The sequence below is a fragment of the Caloenas nicobarica genome, chromosome 1 (genome assembly GCF_036013445.1).
Source record: "Caloenas nicobarica isolate bCalNic1 chromosome 1, bCalNic1.hap1, whole genome shotgun sequence".
In the NCBI taxonomy this organism is placed as follows: Eukaryota; Metazoa; Chordata; class Aves; order Columbiformes; family Columbidae; genus Caloenas; species Caloenas nicobarica.
Genome location: NC_088245.1, coordinates 207,461,930 through 207,478,580, shown reverse-complemented (window position 1 = coordinate 207,478,580; position 16,651 = coordinate 207,461,930).

The window sequence follows — 16,651 nt, the reverse complement described above, 5'->3', positions numbered from 1 at the left end:
GAATATAAGGATGGCTAATGCCACTGTGTCAACTCCATATTTTCTCCCCCACGTTACAGACAGAGGGACATGCAGAAGGTTCTTGTTCATGGCCACATACTCAGACAGTGGTGGAGCTGGGAACAGGATCCACCCGTCCTGGCTGCCAGTCCCTTGCTTACTTTGTCATCTATCATTAGGATCCCTTTGTCACAGTTTGCTTCTTTGATACATGCTCTCACGATGTTATTCTCCAGCAGCGAGAGACTTCGCTGTCATCCAGACAAAAACCATCTGCAGTTGTGCAATTAAAGCCTCAATCAGACCTTTGGACCTCTTTCCTGGCTTTGGCTAGTTTTAAGTGATAATGATGGTGGTTTATGGTTACATCTCTTAAAATGAAAAATGAGCATGGAGATAAACACACTTCAGTCAATAAATTCTCCTGTCCTCTCTAATGTAAATGTTGGTTTTTATTTTGTTTTTGTACCGTCTTATACAGATGTCCTAAGCAGTACATTAACCCCATAGTGCACAGGCATGATCCTCAGTGTCCAAATTCTTGAAGAGAAACGGGCAGAACAGCAAAAGTAATGCACTATTTAATGTCTGAATGTCTACTAAACAGAAACATCTTGTAGGGAAACACAAGCATTTTGATTTATTTTACAACTGTTTTTTTTTTTTTCATAGGCATAGACTTTGAGCTTCCTCCCATAGAAGGTGGTTTGGTTTTGCAGCTGGCTTCAACAGGACTTGAACACTGCTGTAGTCCAGCTCTAAATTTTAGTTATATTTAAAATTCAAAAATAGTTCTCTATAGAGTGCAAGAGTACATTTGTACATCTAGCATGATGATATGATTTTTGAGTAGCATCATGCATGTCTAAACGGAAGGTTTCGAAGAGAAAAAGGAGGTGGATAATATTTTTCCTTAGAAGTCAGTTTGCTGTTTGAAGGAGCACAAGTGACCTTCCAACTAGTAGTGTGCCACAGGTCTGACCGGGACCATTATTTTTACTCAAAAACTTTGTGCAATTGAAAGATTGCATTAACAATATGGATTCATTAACATGATGCTGAGATGTTGCAGCTCAGCAAAAAAGAAAAAAAAAAAAAGATGTCTTGATAATGCCTTGTGATATAAAAGAAGTCAAGGAGGTGATCGGAGACTCAGACACATGAACAAGGGGGTAGAATTGCCATATGAGCTGATCCACCCGTGAGCATCCTCACTCACGGCTGCCGTGAGGGCGGTTTGAGGTGGGTTGATGACAAGCAAAAGTCCAGCACAGCGATCACCTTCAGCCTGGGCGGGTGAGCACACAGACGGCCGGGTTAACCTGTTCCTGAATAACTCACGTTTGTCACGGCACGGGAACACGTACGTGTGCAGCTGATATGCAGCGAGTCTAGCAGTTCATGCCAACAACAGCTTTAACAGTCCTCTCTGGCTTTAAAGCAGCCAAATATTTATTATTATACCAAAGTTTGGTCAAAGGAGGTTTAAATAATGACTTGCTGCCATAAAAATAAGTGTAACATGTTTCTGAACAATCTTTTTGATTGTGGAAAATTGCAATTAACGCTCAACTTTATCAGTTCAATAGATATAAGGAAGAAATTTTTTACACTGAGGGTGATGAGAGCCTATCCCAGGTTGGCCAGAGAGGTGGTGGATGCCCCATCCCTGGAGACATCCCAGGCCAGGCTGGACGGGGCTCTGAGCAACCTGAGCTGGTGAAGATGTCCCTGCTCATGGCAGGGGGGGCACTGGGGGAGCTGTGAAGGTCCCTTCCAATCCAAACTATTCTGTGATTCTAATTATTTTAGGTCATGGTCTGACATTCCTAGGTCTTGTAGGGCAGTACAAGTCCGTATAAAAGGACAAGACAGTGCGAGAAGTGTTTAATGAGAGATGATCATTTACACTTCATAAATGTTGCATTCATTGACTTCTTTACCCATGTGTTTTTTAAATGTTATATGTGTGAAAAGGTGAGGTTTAAAAATAGCTATTTTTGACTGTTGCAAAATGAGAAAACAATATCAGGTTGTACATAAGTGAACATGATGAAAATGCCTGCAGAGCCAAGTAAACCTGGACACCATGAAAGAGGAAACATCATGAAGAAACCTGCATGCTTGCATGCAAAGCATTTCTTCACCCTCCTCTTTACAGTTGTAACCCCTTCAGTTTTTGAATCTCATTCCTAGAAGAGAAGCCTTTTTAATGTTAGGTGGAGCATTTTCCCAGTGCAATATTTATGCATTACTCTTTATACTCACCCCTATCCCAAAGGATATGTTCCTCAGTGGGCAGGTCTCCAGTATGAGCTGTAGTAAGATTAAAGACCGGAAGAATTAATCTGTTGAAGATTTCTCAGGCTCTTAGAGAAACTGGTGCCAGTATGGACAAGGCCCTTTTAGAAATCCACTTTAACACAACCTGCGGTCAGTAGCTATCAAGTGAAATTCCAACCACGCCCTCATAGTAAAATCCTCAGCACTGTATCCACCAGCGTGCTTTCTTTAAACTTTTTAGCAAGGGGAAAGCACGGGCAAGAAATTTCCAAGCGATGACCAGTCCAGAGAGGGCAGCAGCCGCCTCCTGACCTTTGCTGTGCATCCCATCACACATGGCAGAGCTCTGCAGCAGGGGATGGATGAGATAAAGGGCTGATAAGGGAAGTCAACAACGGAAAGTGAGAAGTAGCTGGAGAGGTCAGCTGTGCTGCGGAATAGGTACAGACCGGCTTGTACCTGGAGGGGAGCTCGTGGCCTCGCTGCCGTTTAAATAACCTGTGTGTGAAGTCAGTATAAACGTTTTGCAGAGTCCTATGGTAAAAGAAAACAACAACAGAAAGTGACAGGCTTTTTAAATCATGTAGCATAAAAGCATGCTGTTTACCTAAGTAAAGCAGAAATGTTTGCTTTCTCATTAAGCACTCTTTTTTGGCAATACAAAATTTTATCTGTTCATCAAGTCTTCAATCAATTCTATAACCTCCAAGATAATCTTCCAAAAGGCCTTTGGGTCTGATTTTAGGAGACTTTGAGTCTCTTATGCATATTACAGTAAATCAGGACAAGCATTTTTGAAGTCAATGGGCCTGTATTTTTGACTGATATAAATCAGTGTCACTTTTTTAACATCAATATGCGTCTTATTTACACTAGCAGAAGTTTATTTTAACAGACTCGTATCACTGACTTGATCACTTCATTCCAAACACAACATTTTTCTGAGTGCTTGTAGTTATAGATACATATTTATTGCAGAGACAAGAAAAACAGAAAATAGGAAATTAACACACTAAAAGGCCATTTAATAGGAACGTTGGAAAGCTTGCACTGCTAAAAGTCAATTAATCTAGATGGTTTGCTGAGAAATTGCTCTCAGATATTCTGCTGAGAGGATATAACACAATTTAGGTAATATACTTTATGTCATGGAATCTGCATGCATGACTCAACTGTAGGAAGGAATTTTAATCAATGTGTTCATTTTCTAATCAGAACTGCTACCCATCATTAAAAATCGTGACCTGCCAAGCTCTGTCCGAAGCCAGAGTTTGCGCTGAAGCTGCTGGGGACTGGGTGGATCTTTGCGTCTGCTGACTCTGCTCGGAGAAATTCACTTCTGGTGAAGGGGGGAACAGCAGCTCTGCTGATGTTGTAACCTTCTGCAGCACAAGCTGCCAGACCAAGTGTGTCAGACAGAGATTTCTTTTTTTTAAAGGTGGGAGAAAAGACAGCAATCGTAACACTGTACCAGGCAGAAGGGAGTTTGGTTTGGTTTTTCGGTGTTTTTTGGTTGGTTGGTTTGGTTTGGTTTTGGTTCTGGTTTGGGGTTGGTTGGTTGGTTTGGTTTTTGTTTTGTTTGTTTGCTTGTTTGTTTTTCAAACAGGTGTTCTTCAGGTTGCAGTGGGGAATTTCGACATTGCAAAGGGGTTGAATGAATGAGTTAGTAGCTAAAGTAAGAACAGCATCTACTTGTAGCTGCAACGTGCAAAAGCTTCCAGTGCGTCTGTACAGGCTGTTGGGTCCATGCAGAAGCCCAGGGGGTTTCCAAACGCATTTTCGGTGCATGGAAAATGCCGCAGGTGAGAGTTAATGCTTTATGAATTGCCATCTACTGCTTGGGGAAAACATAGATCATTGTAATGGTGAACTGTGCAAAATGGCTAATTTATGCCATAATGAATTTAAACGACGAACTAACCTGTGTTACTTAGAGAATAGGAGGGAAGGATACAGCAAGCCAAAGGTCCATCCCTAGGGAGCTCAGACTGACGGCATTAACGCCTATTGGCGTGTGCGACGCTGATGAATAAGCCCATTCTCCACGGCTGAGTGGAGGCAATTCATCACTGATACAGAGAAATCTGCAGTCACCAGAGACTGCAGCGAGCCGTTCTCAAATGAGGAAACGCTCCTGTAGAATCTTAAAAAGCAATTTGATATCAAAATATCTTCACATCCAAAACTCCTATCAAAATCCATGTAAAACTACATGTCTGTGTCCCAATGTCACTACAGCCAGCAATGGAAGGAACAGCAGGGGGGAAAGGTAGAGAGACATGCCAAGTTCAAAGCATACGCACAAATTGTAGATCGTCTCTAAAATCTGAAAACCTGCTAAGATCAAAACATTTCCATGGGATAAATCCTGCATCTAGCAGCAGGGCGTGGGTGGAGTATTTGTTGGTATTGTGCAGTATTGGATATTTCACTGAAACGGAGCTGTGAATGTCAACATGGCCATGAACAACGCTTAAGTACCCTCCTCTCCTTTGACGTTTGATTAGCAGAATATATAGGGGTTTGGTGCAGTGAGCAACTGAGTTTTAGTGGAACAAATTCTCTAAACCAAACAGGCAGAACAAAAAAGAGGAAAGTGCTATCATCTCTTTTATCACAAGACAAACTATCACCTGCTCAAGTGTCAAATTGCCAATGTGATGTAATAAAACTGTGTAACAGAAGAAAATGAATGAAGGACCTTTTGAAGCCCCAAACCATATAAAATGTTCCTAAGACATCGGGTGTTGCTTAACCAGTGAAAAGGGGATGGCTAGTCTAAGATAGGCAGAGTCTAATCTTGAGTGAAAAAAGATGTCTCCAGAGGGCACTTTCTCCCATTCTAAGATAAGAATTAAGGGGCCATGAATCACCAGCTGGGAAGTGCCTGAGTCCAGTCATCCTAAAGCATGGAGGCATATCTTCCAGCTGCTGTCTAATATTTAAACAGGTAAAATTGATTAGGATTAGTCCTTAGAGACCATTTGTGACAAGCCTGGTGAGCATGCCTTGTTCACTACAGTTTAAAACCGAGTTACAGCGAAGATGAGTTTCCTCTGGCTGAAGCTGGCTGCCTCCTGCCCTGCGTGTCCACGTCGGTATTCATGGGGAAAAGCTTTTCCTGCAGGCAGAGACGGGTTTCATCTGACAGCTGCCTCCTGGTTAGATGTTGTGTCTCTAAAAGTGAATCATAGAATCACAGAATGGTTTGGGTTGGAAGGGACCTTCAAAGCTCATCCAGTGCCACCCCTGCCATGAGCAGGGACATCTGCACCAGCTCAGGTTGCTCAGAGCCCCGTCCAGCCTGGCCTGGGATGTCTCCAGGGATGGGGCATCCACCACCTCTCTGGCCAACCTGGGACAGGCTCTCACCACCCTCAGTGTAAAGAATTTCTTCCTCATGTCTGGCCTGAATCTCCCCTCCTTTATTTTAAAACCATCACCCCTTGTCCTGTCACAACAAGCCCTGCTAAAACGTCTGTCCCCATCTTCCTTATAGGCTCCTTTTAAGTGCTGAAAGTGAAAATTTTGGTAACTGAAGGATTAACTCTGAAAAAGAAGGAGGTCTGTGTGTGTGTGCTGGAAGAAGGGTGGAAGAGAAGGCAAAATACAGAAGCAAAATTCGGAATGTTCTGGGAACCTCTGTAGGACAGTCTGTGCACCACCAGCTGTCACTCAAGTGCACAAGGACATTACGGCATGCCAGGTTTCTCTGTTCAAACACAGGCAGACCCACGAGGTCTTCCCCTTTCGACTCGCATTTTCTCAAACCTGGGTGCTCATTGATGGTCTCAGCTGCATTTGGGAGCCCCGTGTGAGTCACCGAGCTGGGGTTTGTTACTCACCGCTGAGCAATAGCTGAGGAATGAGGAGCTCTGGGTTCATGTGTCGATGGTCACTATATACACGATGTTAAATATGGCAGGTTTGCCTGGGAACCCTCCAAGTCATCCCTCTTTTCCCTTTATTTATTTATTTAGTTTTCAGCAGGGTTCAGGGACAGCGTGTTCCTGCTTTCTGGGTTATTTTGTTACCCTTGGGCGAAGGAGCAGACAAACTGTGCAAGAAAATGGATTTTCTTCATTGTGGGAAAGTGAGTGTATAGGGAGGAAAAAATGTGTTCCACATTCTCTCCACATGATGAATTTAAGATTCATGTGGAGATAAACCAAAAATACCCATGAAAGGGCTTTGGTTTTTGCATTTCATTTCCACAGGAGATTCCCAGAGTTGTTTGTTTGAAATAAACAACATAAAAGGAGACCCTCTGCCCACTCTCTGATGTGAAGTAATTAATGGCTGGATCCGTATTTCCACTCTTAATTCTGCTTTTCATATGGTTTGTTTTAAAAATTTGCTCCAGACATGAACTTAACATGTAGTAATACTTTGAATTTAGAGAAGTCTTTCATCTGAGCAGCACAAAGTGCTTTGAAAATATTAATCAGTTAAGATTCACAACCTCATGAGAGATACAGGCTTTTTTTCAAAGAGAAACTGAGGCATTCAGGGTAAAACACCCCGGTGACATTTTGCCTAGTGATATGACAGAGTATCAGAAACCCAGTTTTCTGTTCATTAATTCTGATAATAATTTGAACCCATCACTGTTTCCATGTCCTACTTAAAGATGGCTTTTTTATTTTTCATACAGTGGAGAGATTTGAAACAATTATTTAACTAAAAAATTTATTCATAGCTGGATGAATTTTTATTACATAATAATAATTAGAAGATAATAATGAAGATTGCATGATGTGTATAATCATCCTGAATTACTCTAACAGGCTTAATTAATGAAATGGTGGGAGTCACATGCCAAATATTAACAGCACATCTGCACTGCAGCAGAGGTTAAAACAGATAATGCAGATGGGAGGAAGAACTGTAAATTGTACTGAACCTGGGCCAGGATTTGCCTTTGGTCTCACGGTTATTGAGAGTCTGGATGGGGTTTAGTCTGGGTAATTTAGGCAACCAACTTGCACTCTAAATTTCCAAAGCCTAGTACAATTCCTGTCCACTGTGGGCTGGGTTTCCTGTGGAGTCAACAGAGAGCTGGGTGCTGTTACAGGTCTCCTGTCTGAGTTCAGGTACCAAATTTACATGCCTCTGGAGGTTTCCAAAGGCATTTACCTCTTTCCATTAACCAAGGAGACCACAGAATCATAGAATCATTTTGGTTGGAAGAGACCCTTAAGGTCATCGAGTCCAATCACAACCTAACTCAGGCACTAAACCATGTCCCTAAGAACCTCACCTACACGTCTTTTAAACCCCTCCAGGGATGGTGACTCAACCGCTTCCCTGGGCAGCCTGTTCCAGTGTTCCATGTGGGTTCTGACTTTTAAAAGATCGCTTATTAACTGGATACAAGTCAGGGTACAGATTAGGTGTTTCCATTAGACAGGCTGGATGCATGCCTCCTTCTGATCTTCTGCAAAAGTTGCAGTGGAGCTACAATGCCCAGGTGTTGTCCCCCCTTCCCCTTGCTGCAGCATTTAGGGCTTGCTCAAGGATTTCTCACTCCGCTATTTGGAGCTGACCTCCTCCATGAGAATGTGCAAGTTCACGACACAATACAGCCAAACCTCAGGTGAAAATCTTATTTCTACAGGGCAAAGAAATGGGTGTAACGGTCTCAATATTTTTTTTGTTCTTGCTCATTCTGCTGAGGCAGGACAGCTGCAAGGGTGCTCTGCACTGTGGCGAGGAGGATTTCTCTGCGTGGTGGGACATTCAGCCTAAGCCTGTGGGGCTCTCTGTATTATAGGAATGACCTATAAAGGTCAGAAATGATCCCTGTTCCCTTCCAACATTGCCACCTGGTTTATGGAAGATTGTAGAAGGTGGTCGTAACAAGCAAGCAGAAGGAACTGAAGGAGGAAGAGAGATTTTATAGGAAAGAACAGGATTACGTAGCTCTAATGGATGCACAATGAAGCGGTTTTGAGTCGAGTAGTTACAAAAGAATAAATGATATGAAGTAGGCATAAAATCAATGAAAGTGAGATGAGGTGCCTCTCCTGGCCATCTGCCCAGCTGCGAGCAGTTGGCGTTTCCCTGTAAGCATCACGGAACAGGGTGGCACGAAAAGCAGTGGCAGGCGTAGGAAAAGCTGACAGACACACAGGAGTAGCTGAAGCTGGGCTACTAAGGTCTTCGTCATCACCCGAGACCCAGAATTCACAAAATTAAGCCAATTTGGACAGCAGTGCTCTGATATCCTTCTTGGTTTGTGACATTCAGTTTGCCACCAATATCCCATTTTGGAACAAGAGAATCCAATACCTTAGGTGAGAAACACGAGCCCTGGAGAGAAGATCATGGTAGGTTCCATTTGTGGTACTGTGGACAGAAACATGGAGAGAGGGGGTAAGTCCCCATTATCCCTGTTTGTCTCTATTTCTCTTTCTGGACATGGTTTGGTTTGGTTTGGTTTGGTTTTTTTCCAGCAATTGCAATGATTGATCAAGTTTGAGCAGTTAAGGACCACCGTATCTGCTCCTCTCATGGTCTGATCTCCAATGCACAGACTAATAACCAGTGTTTTACACTTAATGACAGAACTAAGGCCAAATAGCATTAGTTTTTCAGCAAGTATGCCTCCAAAGAAAGAAATTTAAACTTTGTATTACATGCTGTTCAAATCCTTCAAAGACCACAATGTCAAAGTTTGCATGTGAGCCGGTTCCCTGAAATTTATCAGGAGAAAATGTATTTCAGCTTTAACTCTGGAGAGGCAAGAGTAAGGAATATATGGGATTGCTGATAAGCCACACAGCACATGACGTGCTGGAAAGATTGCAGAATCATGCATTACTCTAACGACTTTGAGGGGGAGTGACAGTCCTGCTCTACAGTGTATTGATCACCAAAGCACCTGCCAAAAACACCAGCAGTGAAACATTAAATAGACATTGAATTTGGCTTTTTTTTCACAGTATCTCTCTCCAGGATTTGTAATTGAACAACTTGAGGCATGAAATTGTCCTGTTTGCATCAGCTGTGAATTCTTCCTGAGGAGACCTCTGTAACTATGGTGTCAAAAACTTCCCATCTTCAACCTGCTAATTCTTACTCCAGCCTCCTGTGATTCCCAGTTTTCAGTATGGGACCAGCACCACAGCTAAACAGTGACATTTTTTAGGATCACATGGGAAGTCTGTGTCAAAAGAGAGGAGTTTCACCTGTCCATCCCAGTGCCCTAAGACCAAGGCCATCTTTCCCATTTGGGTTTCCGATAAGTTCTTGTGCGTAATCATATTTTCCATTGAACTGTTACAATGCTGAGTGCCATAGGTCTTCTGACTGAAGCACAGTAGATAAAAAATAGAAATAATCCTTGTGGCACTGTACCAGGAGCTGGGGAAGCTGCACACAGTAACAGGAGGTGACTCTGAAATGATGTTTAGCACAGAAAGCGATGGCAGCAAAGGAACCGATGTAAGGATTGTGGCAAGAACCATAGAAATAGAATAGTTTGGTTTGGAAGGGACCTCCAAAGCTCACCCAGTGCCACCCCTGCCATGAGCAGGGACATCTGCACCAGATCAGGTTGCTCAGAGCCCCGTCCAGCCTGGCCTGGGATGTCTCCAGGGACGGGGCATCCACCACCTCTAAGAAGGTCTCTGCTGAATACAGAGTTTAGACTTGGGTTTGTGTGAAAGCTTGTGATGTTGCACCTTCTTTTTATGTTTGGATTTATCTAGAGACATTGTTGGTGGTATAAAATCCTTTTAACAGATCACTTAGGGCATGGCCCACTATGATCAATGGCAGCACATTCAGTCCCTGCCATTAAATATCGCTGCCTTTAATCCCTGGATGTGAATGACGTTCTGTATTTTACAATGTGGCAAACGCATCTGGCAATATTCAGATATGGGTTGTGAGAAAGCATTTTTTACAGGCACGCATGCAAACATATAAAGCTGTTCTGACCAAGGTCAAAACAATTCATAATACGTATTTTAGCTCAGCTTGAAGATCATCTGCAAAAAGAACATACAGAAATTGCAGGCAAGACTAATAAAAAAATTAATGAACCTTGACCAGCAGGAATAGCTTATGATGACTTGGTTTAATAGTCCTTTCAGCTACTTTTTCCTCATGCCCATAAACGTTGGTCATTACCTGCGCATGAAACTTTTTTTAGCTTGCCATGAATCACACCTGAGGAAAGACACTGCATGGAAAGTGTGTTTCTGTCGACATTTGATGGGCTGGAAGGACCAAAGCCACATTTGGCATTTTATGTCCACACTCAGCACAGTTACCTCTGAGCCACTTCTCTGTGTCGAAAGTTAGTTTCAAAATAGTCTTGTTTCTAGTGAGCTATTCTTTTTTAAGGCTAATGCCAGAAGATTATAAGCCTTTGAGTTGTTTTACCTATTGTTTGAGGTTAATTTTTTTGTCTGATAGAAGCCCTACTTGAATATTTGAGATTTTTGCTGGGGAGCACAATAACAGGATACGGTCACATCAACAGCTGGCTGGGAGGTTTGCTAGCGGTGAATTTATAACACTTCAGCTATTTTGCGGTAACAGCCCCTTGCATCCATCATCCCCGACTGCTGGTGAACAACCTCCCTGCAGCCAGGCCCCGTTTCCCATGGAGTATTCTCCAGCAGTTACCGGGATGTGACCGATGCCCTGTGAACACCTCCGTCCCAATTGGTCCCTCAACAACGTGTTCATGAGCCTAAGCCCAAGACATTTACAGCTGCAGCGTACAATAACAGGGAGCCTTTAGCACGGGGACAGAGAATGTTTTTGTCACGTGAAAGATTTTGAATGTTAACAGAGAGTGGAAGCAAGAGCTATACCAGTGAGAGGGTTCTGAGACAAGCTTTGAATGAAGAGAAGGGAGGATTCTTGGAGTGCAGAAAGCCCGAAGCACTAGATTTTTTTTTCCCCTCTAAATAACAAACAAAGCTGTGACCACAGGGTCTGCCCATCCTGAGTCCCTGGGATATTGGAGGGAGATGATGAGTGATGAGAAACAGCTGAAATGTGGCTTTAAATCTCCATTAATTAATCCTGTAGCAATTCCACTGTCTTCATAGCTTCCTTTAACAGGAAATTTTCCTTCCGCTGTCTGAATGCCGAAGACAATATTTTTCTTATTATTACATGTCAAAAACCGGTTTTGAAAGGAGTTTGTCAGATTGCCCCGAGTCATGCTACACCTACCAAATTAACCTGCAAATGTGAAGAGCCACCACGAAGCATTAAACAAATCACCCCACCTATAGGAAACAGTCTGTAGTGCATAAGCATCCCCTGGGCACGATCCCATCTGCGGTCCCAGTGCCAGGTGTCCAATTTGGCAGGACAGGAACATTCCGCTTCTGAAAACAAACCTATGACTGCAGCAGGAGGGTGTCACTGGCTCTCTCTCATGACCAGCTTGAGAAGTCTCCCAAAGCCTGAAGAGGCGACAACAAGGAGAACTGTCCTAGCTATCCTCAAGGGCAAGTCTGTGCTTCTGAATTTATGTGTATGGATCCTATGAGTACCGATGCACAGGTAAGGCAGCGCAGAGCACACCTGGAAGGCTGCGTGCTGAAAACCCCAACAATTCAAAACCCTCATCTGCAAGAGAAGGAGGCAGGAACACAGATGAAATAGGTGTTAATCGTGGCGTTCTTGCTCTGCACAACACTGACTCATTCCTTCCAATTTGACAGGTTATATCCAGAAAAACAACGTGGGATGGTGGCTGTGTGTTGCCTGCAATCCTGGCAGAGACACAGCAAGAGAGATCACACCTCTTTTTATAGGTGCAAAAAGGCCAACGGTGAGAGACAATGAAGATAGAAGAACACATTTTTATTTACTCCACAAAGCTGTTTGAGAAGTAGGTACATGCTGTCCCGTCCTCTCCGCCCTTATGTCTGGATTACTTTGTCACTGGGACAGGTTCTCATCTCGCCTACCTGGAGGTAAAAATGTGGGGTGGGTGTAGGTAACCCGGCCTTGCAGCTGTGAACTCAGCTTGCACTGAGCTTGCTTTGCTCCCCAGCGTGTTAGATGAGCGTGTGTCATCTGGGAGAGCAGAGGATGTCTTTGAGACTCTGACACAAAATTCACATGGGAATAATTCCTTAAAGCAGAGCCACATCCTCTTAATGGAGCTGTAGACAGAGCGAGGAGGGGTGCTGGGAAGGTTTAGAAAAAGTTCTGTGGCTCAGGAGCAGTAACCGAAGGATGTGGCTGCTGACAGGAGAAGGGAGGAAGGTCCCAAGTAGCTCAAAAGAGTGAACCTCAGCTACCAAAAGGTCTTGCTGTTGCCCTGCTTTGCAGATAATCTAGCCCAAATGCCTGAGATAATACTGGCACTTAAGATTTGTGCTGTAAAAATATGCTGCAAGGTCCTCTGAAATCCAATGGGATAGAAAGTGAGACAGGCAGCGTGTGGGAGAAGGAAGCTTCAGTGCTTGAAAGGGGCCCATAAGAAAGATGGGCACAGACTTTGTAGCAGGGCCTGTTGTGATAGGACAAGGGGTGATGGTTTTAAACTAAAGGAGGGGAGACTCACGCCAGACATGAGGAAGAAATGTTTTACACTGAGGGTGGTGAGAGCCTGTCCCAGGTTGGCCAGAGAGGTGGTGGATGCCCCATCCCTGGAGACATCCCAGGCCAGGCTGGACGGGGCTCTGAGCAACCTGAGCTGGTGCAGATGTCCCTGCTCATGGCAGGGGTGGCACTGGGTGAGCTTTGGAGGTTCCTTTTCAACCTGAACTATTCTATTGATTCTATGATTCTATGACCACGTAGGGAGCTGTGGCAGAGCTGGGCTTCGCACATGGGTCTGGAGTCCCAGCACCTCTCTGACCCCTGGCCAGTCTTGTCTGCTGGTTGAGGACGATACATTTTTCTCATTAACTGGACAAAGCCTGAATTCCATAAATGTCTGAAAGGCAGGTACGCTAAACTGGTGTTATCTCACATAATGAAACAAAAAGTAGCAAAAACATCTTTCATACAAATCCACAGGATTATGAACATTTATAAGAAAATAAAATTAATGCCAAAACCTGAACAAACTTTGTCCCAGCTCTTTCTGGAGTATCCTGTGGTGTGTTCGCCTTTACCCACAAGGAAGAGATGGGAGAACAAATACCAAATGCCAGATGTTGTATACATTGCATAATGTATTACTGGAAAATAGTACAGAATTAATAGATTAATGGTAAATAATATAAAATAAATAGTAATACAAATCCCCAAAATAAAACAGAACAAACAACTCTAATGCAGGATGCACTACTAGGCTGAGAAGCTGTTACCTATAGGAACCAGAGGAATCTCCATCCCTTGTCAGAGTTTCAGCTGACTGGACAGAGCACTAATATACCCATCAGCAATACTCCTAGGAGACTGATCAATCATATTATCTAGATCACTTACCTATCTCTATATAAACATCAAACTATAGAAAGGTCTGTTCTTATATATTCAATTCATATACAAATGGCCTGGTTTTTGACTTGGTAAGACAACCTGTCAGAAGCAGATTTCTTTTTTTTTTTTTTTAAATTCCCTTGAAGATTTTACTAATGTTAGATAAGAATTAAGAACAAATCTTATCTATCTAACTGAAGAAAAAGCAATCTTTAATAGTGGTTGCTCCACTGCTTCCAACCACCAGAACTCACTGTAAATTAGGCCTAAGATTAATCTCTTGGTGTGTATCTACACACATTTTCCCAGGCCACCAACTCCTGCCAGATGGAACCTGGACTGTATCACACAGTCCCATGACACCAATAACCATCAGTGACTTTCCTTTAGTTCAGTGTCTGCTTTCCCTGGGGTAGAGCTCTGAGCCACATGTTCGTTCATGTGGTGAAATTTTAGGTAGCTATAACTTGAAGGCAACATCTGTTCTGACAGGTGAACTTCTAAGAGACTTTAGGATGAAGGAACCAGCTTGTTCCCTGGGTTATTATGCCACGTACAACAAGCAAGGTCCATTGCATGGTTTAAACCCCAAGATATGATTTACACAGAGGCAAACACCTTGGTGCAGCATCAACCGTCTTTTGGAAGAACCACTGGAAGTCATCAGCTGTTTTCCATGCCTCTGCTTTTCTCTGTGCCTTGCTCCTGTTTCCTGGCTGCAACGTGACTGGCTGAACACGCCATGAAACAACAAACACACCAAGTCTGAGCCTATTTCCTAGAGAAATAGTTGTGATACCTATTGAGAAAATGTACAGCAACAAGAGGACGGTGACAGATGGCAGGAAGAAGGCATGGAGAGGGAAAAGAAAAAGGGAAAGGTACAGAAAGTTTCTATACATTGCCCTGATGTATCTAATAGAAACACCTGAAAGAGGAGTAGGGCATGGAAAGAGCTGATATAGAGAGCCAGTGTAAGCAGGTGCTCAAAGAATTGAGATACAGAGTGTTTCAAAAAGATGGACCCAGTTTCAGAGCAATTATAATTCAAATTGGGTCCATCATTTTGAAACGTCCTGTGTTATCAAGTAGCTTCATCCTAATGCTGGGGAATGAGCATGGAAAGGGAAGGATGGATGATGATAATGGAATTAATGAGGCTTCCTTGGGCAAGGCCAGAGTACCTGGTTTCATGTTGTAGAACAGAATTGAGGCTTCGAGCTTTTGGGTTCGGGAGGAACACGAGGACTGCAGGAATGCAACAAATGGGCTGCGTTACTGCAGCTTGATTAATCACTGCCCATCAGCTGAGCTGCTGTACACACCATATGTAACATCACCTGTCATACCTGCAAGACAAAATGTGTTAACTGACCCTAACATGAAGGTGGGGCCCTTCCAAGGCACTACAAGAGGAATTTCAGCAAATGCATGTTGATTAGCTCTTCAGACAGGTTTAAAACAAGCCTGAGGTGCATCTTAGCTGACAGATGGCAAAGTCCAGTAATCACATTGCTTCTATTCAGATAGTCATATAAGTCGCCTTGGGCTGTTTTTTTGGCACTGATAGTCTACAGTCAGTTATTTCCCCATATATTCCATAGGCTTTCCTTGTAACATACACTGATCAACTTCCCAAAGTAATTTTTCCTTCCTTCTTTGCACCTTGTATTAGTAAGAAACACGAATGTTATGAAACTGCCTTGGGAGCAAGAGAGAGGACTGGGGTTTGTACCTATGGCTACACCTTTTTTGTTTCATCCAAGCCAAGATCACACGATATCCCTCATGTATTATAAAACTTGCCATGTAAATAAATCATAAGCACCTTACGTGGAGGAGGAGTTAGGGATTGTAAACCTTGCCCTTTGTGGTCTGTGCTCTGAGCAGCTTAGAAACCTCCCTTATTTTTGTGCTCCAGGCAGATATTTGAGTTCAGCTAAGCCATTCCAGGAGATGTTTCCTGGCATTTATGTGCCCTGTGCTATACCCTCCATCCCGGTCATTGGCATTGCTGGTGTACGGCGAGATCACTCACCTGCTCTGTTTGTAAAGGGCTAGTAAAAGTGTGCGGGACCCCACTGAACCAGGAACATCCTTTATGAACTTATCTTCATACTACCTGTGTCTGAATGAGGTTGTCCAAAACACACCCCTTGTTTTATTAGCTAGTGAGGGAGGTTTTGACCATGAGCACAGAAGGTTTCAAGCCCTTTGTAACACTCTCTTGGAAAAACTATTAGACTCGGAGTCCCACCCTGGTTTAAGCAAACTACCTTCTATCCCCTGTGATAATTTTTATTTTCCCCCCTTTGCTCTAGCATTTGAGAATCACAGAATGTGTTTTCAATAACAGCTGAAATTGTCCAGTGGTCACAGATTTTCTAGAATATCACTTCAACACTCAGTCTTTTCCTAATAAAAAGCAGCTAAGTGTCACCGGGCATTTTTTTAAGATGTTCATTCCGATTATGAAGCAGAAGTAATCTTAAAAATAACCACTGCGTTGTCCCTGAATTTAGCGAAGCACCAAAGGCACAGGATACCCAGTACTTACCCTTCTAACAGCTGAATCGAGCCTTGTGTTTACACAGCATCATCTGGGGTGAAAAAGGCTCTATCATTTTGTTTTCTGTTTTTAAGAAGTTTGATCCTTTCCTATTCAAAAACCAGTGGGTCCCAGTTCAAACTGGGCCATTGGATACAAAAGTAAATGTGGCCAAATCCAATACATGTGAACTTCACACACACACACGTGCAGCATACATACATGTAAACAGTGCATCTGAGGCAAATGTATGCTTAAATAGTGGTTTTGTATGCCCAAATAGTGGCTTTGTGTGCCCCAAATACTGTACCCTTGAATGAACTTTCACTCAGAGCAAAAGGGTAGATTTTTTTATTTGTACTCATAATTTTTTTTCCCATAAAAATATTATAATGATTTAAGTCCCATAGG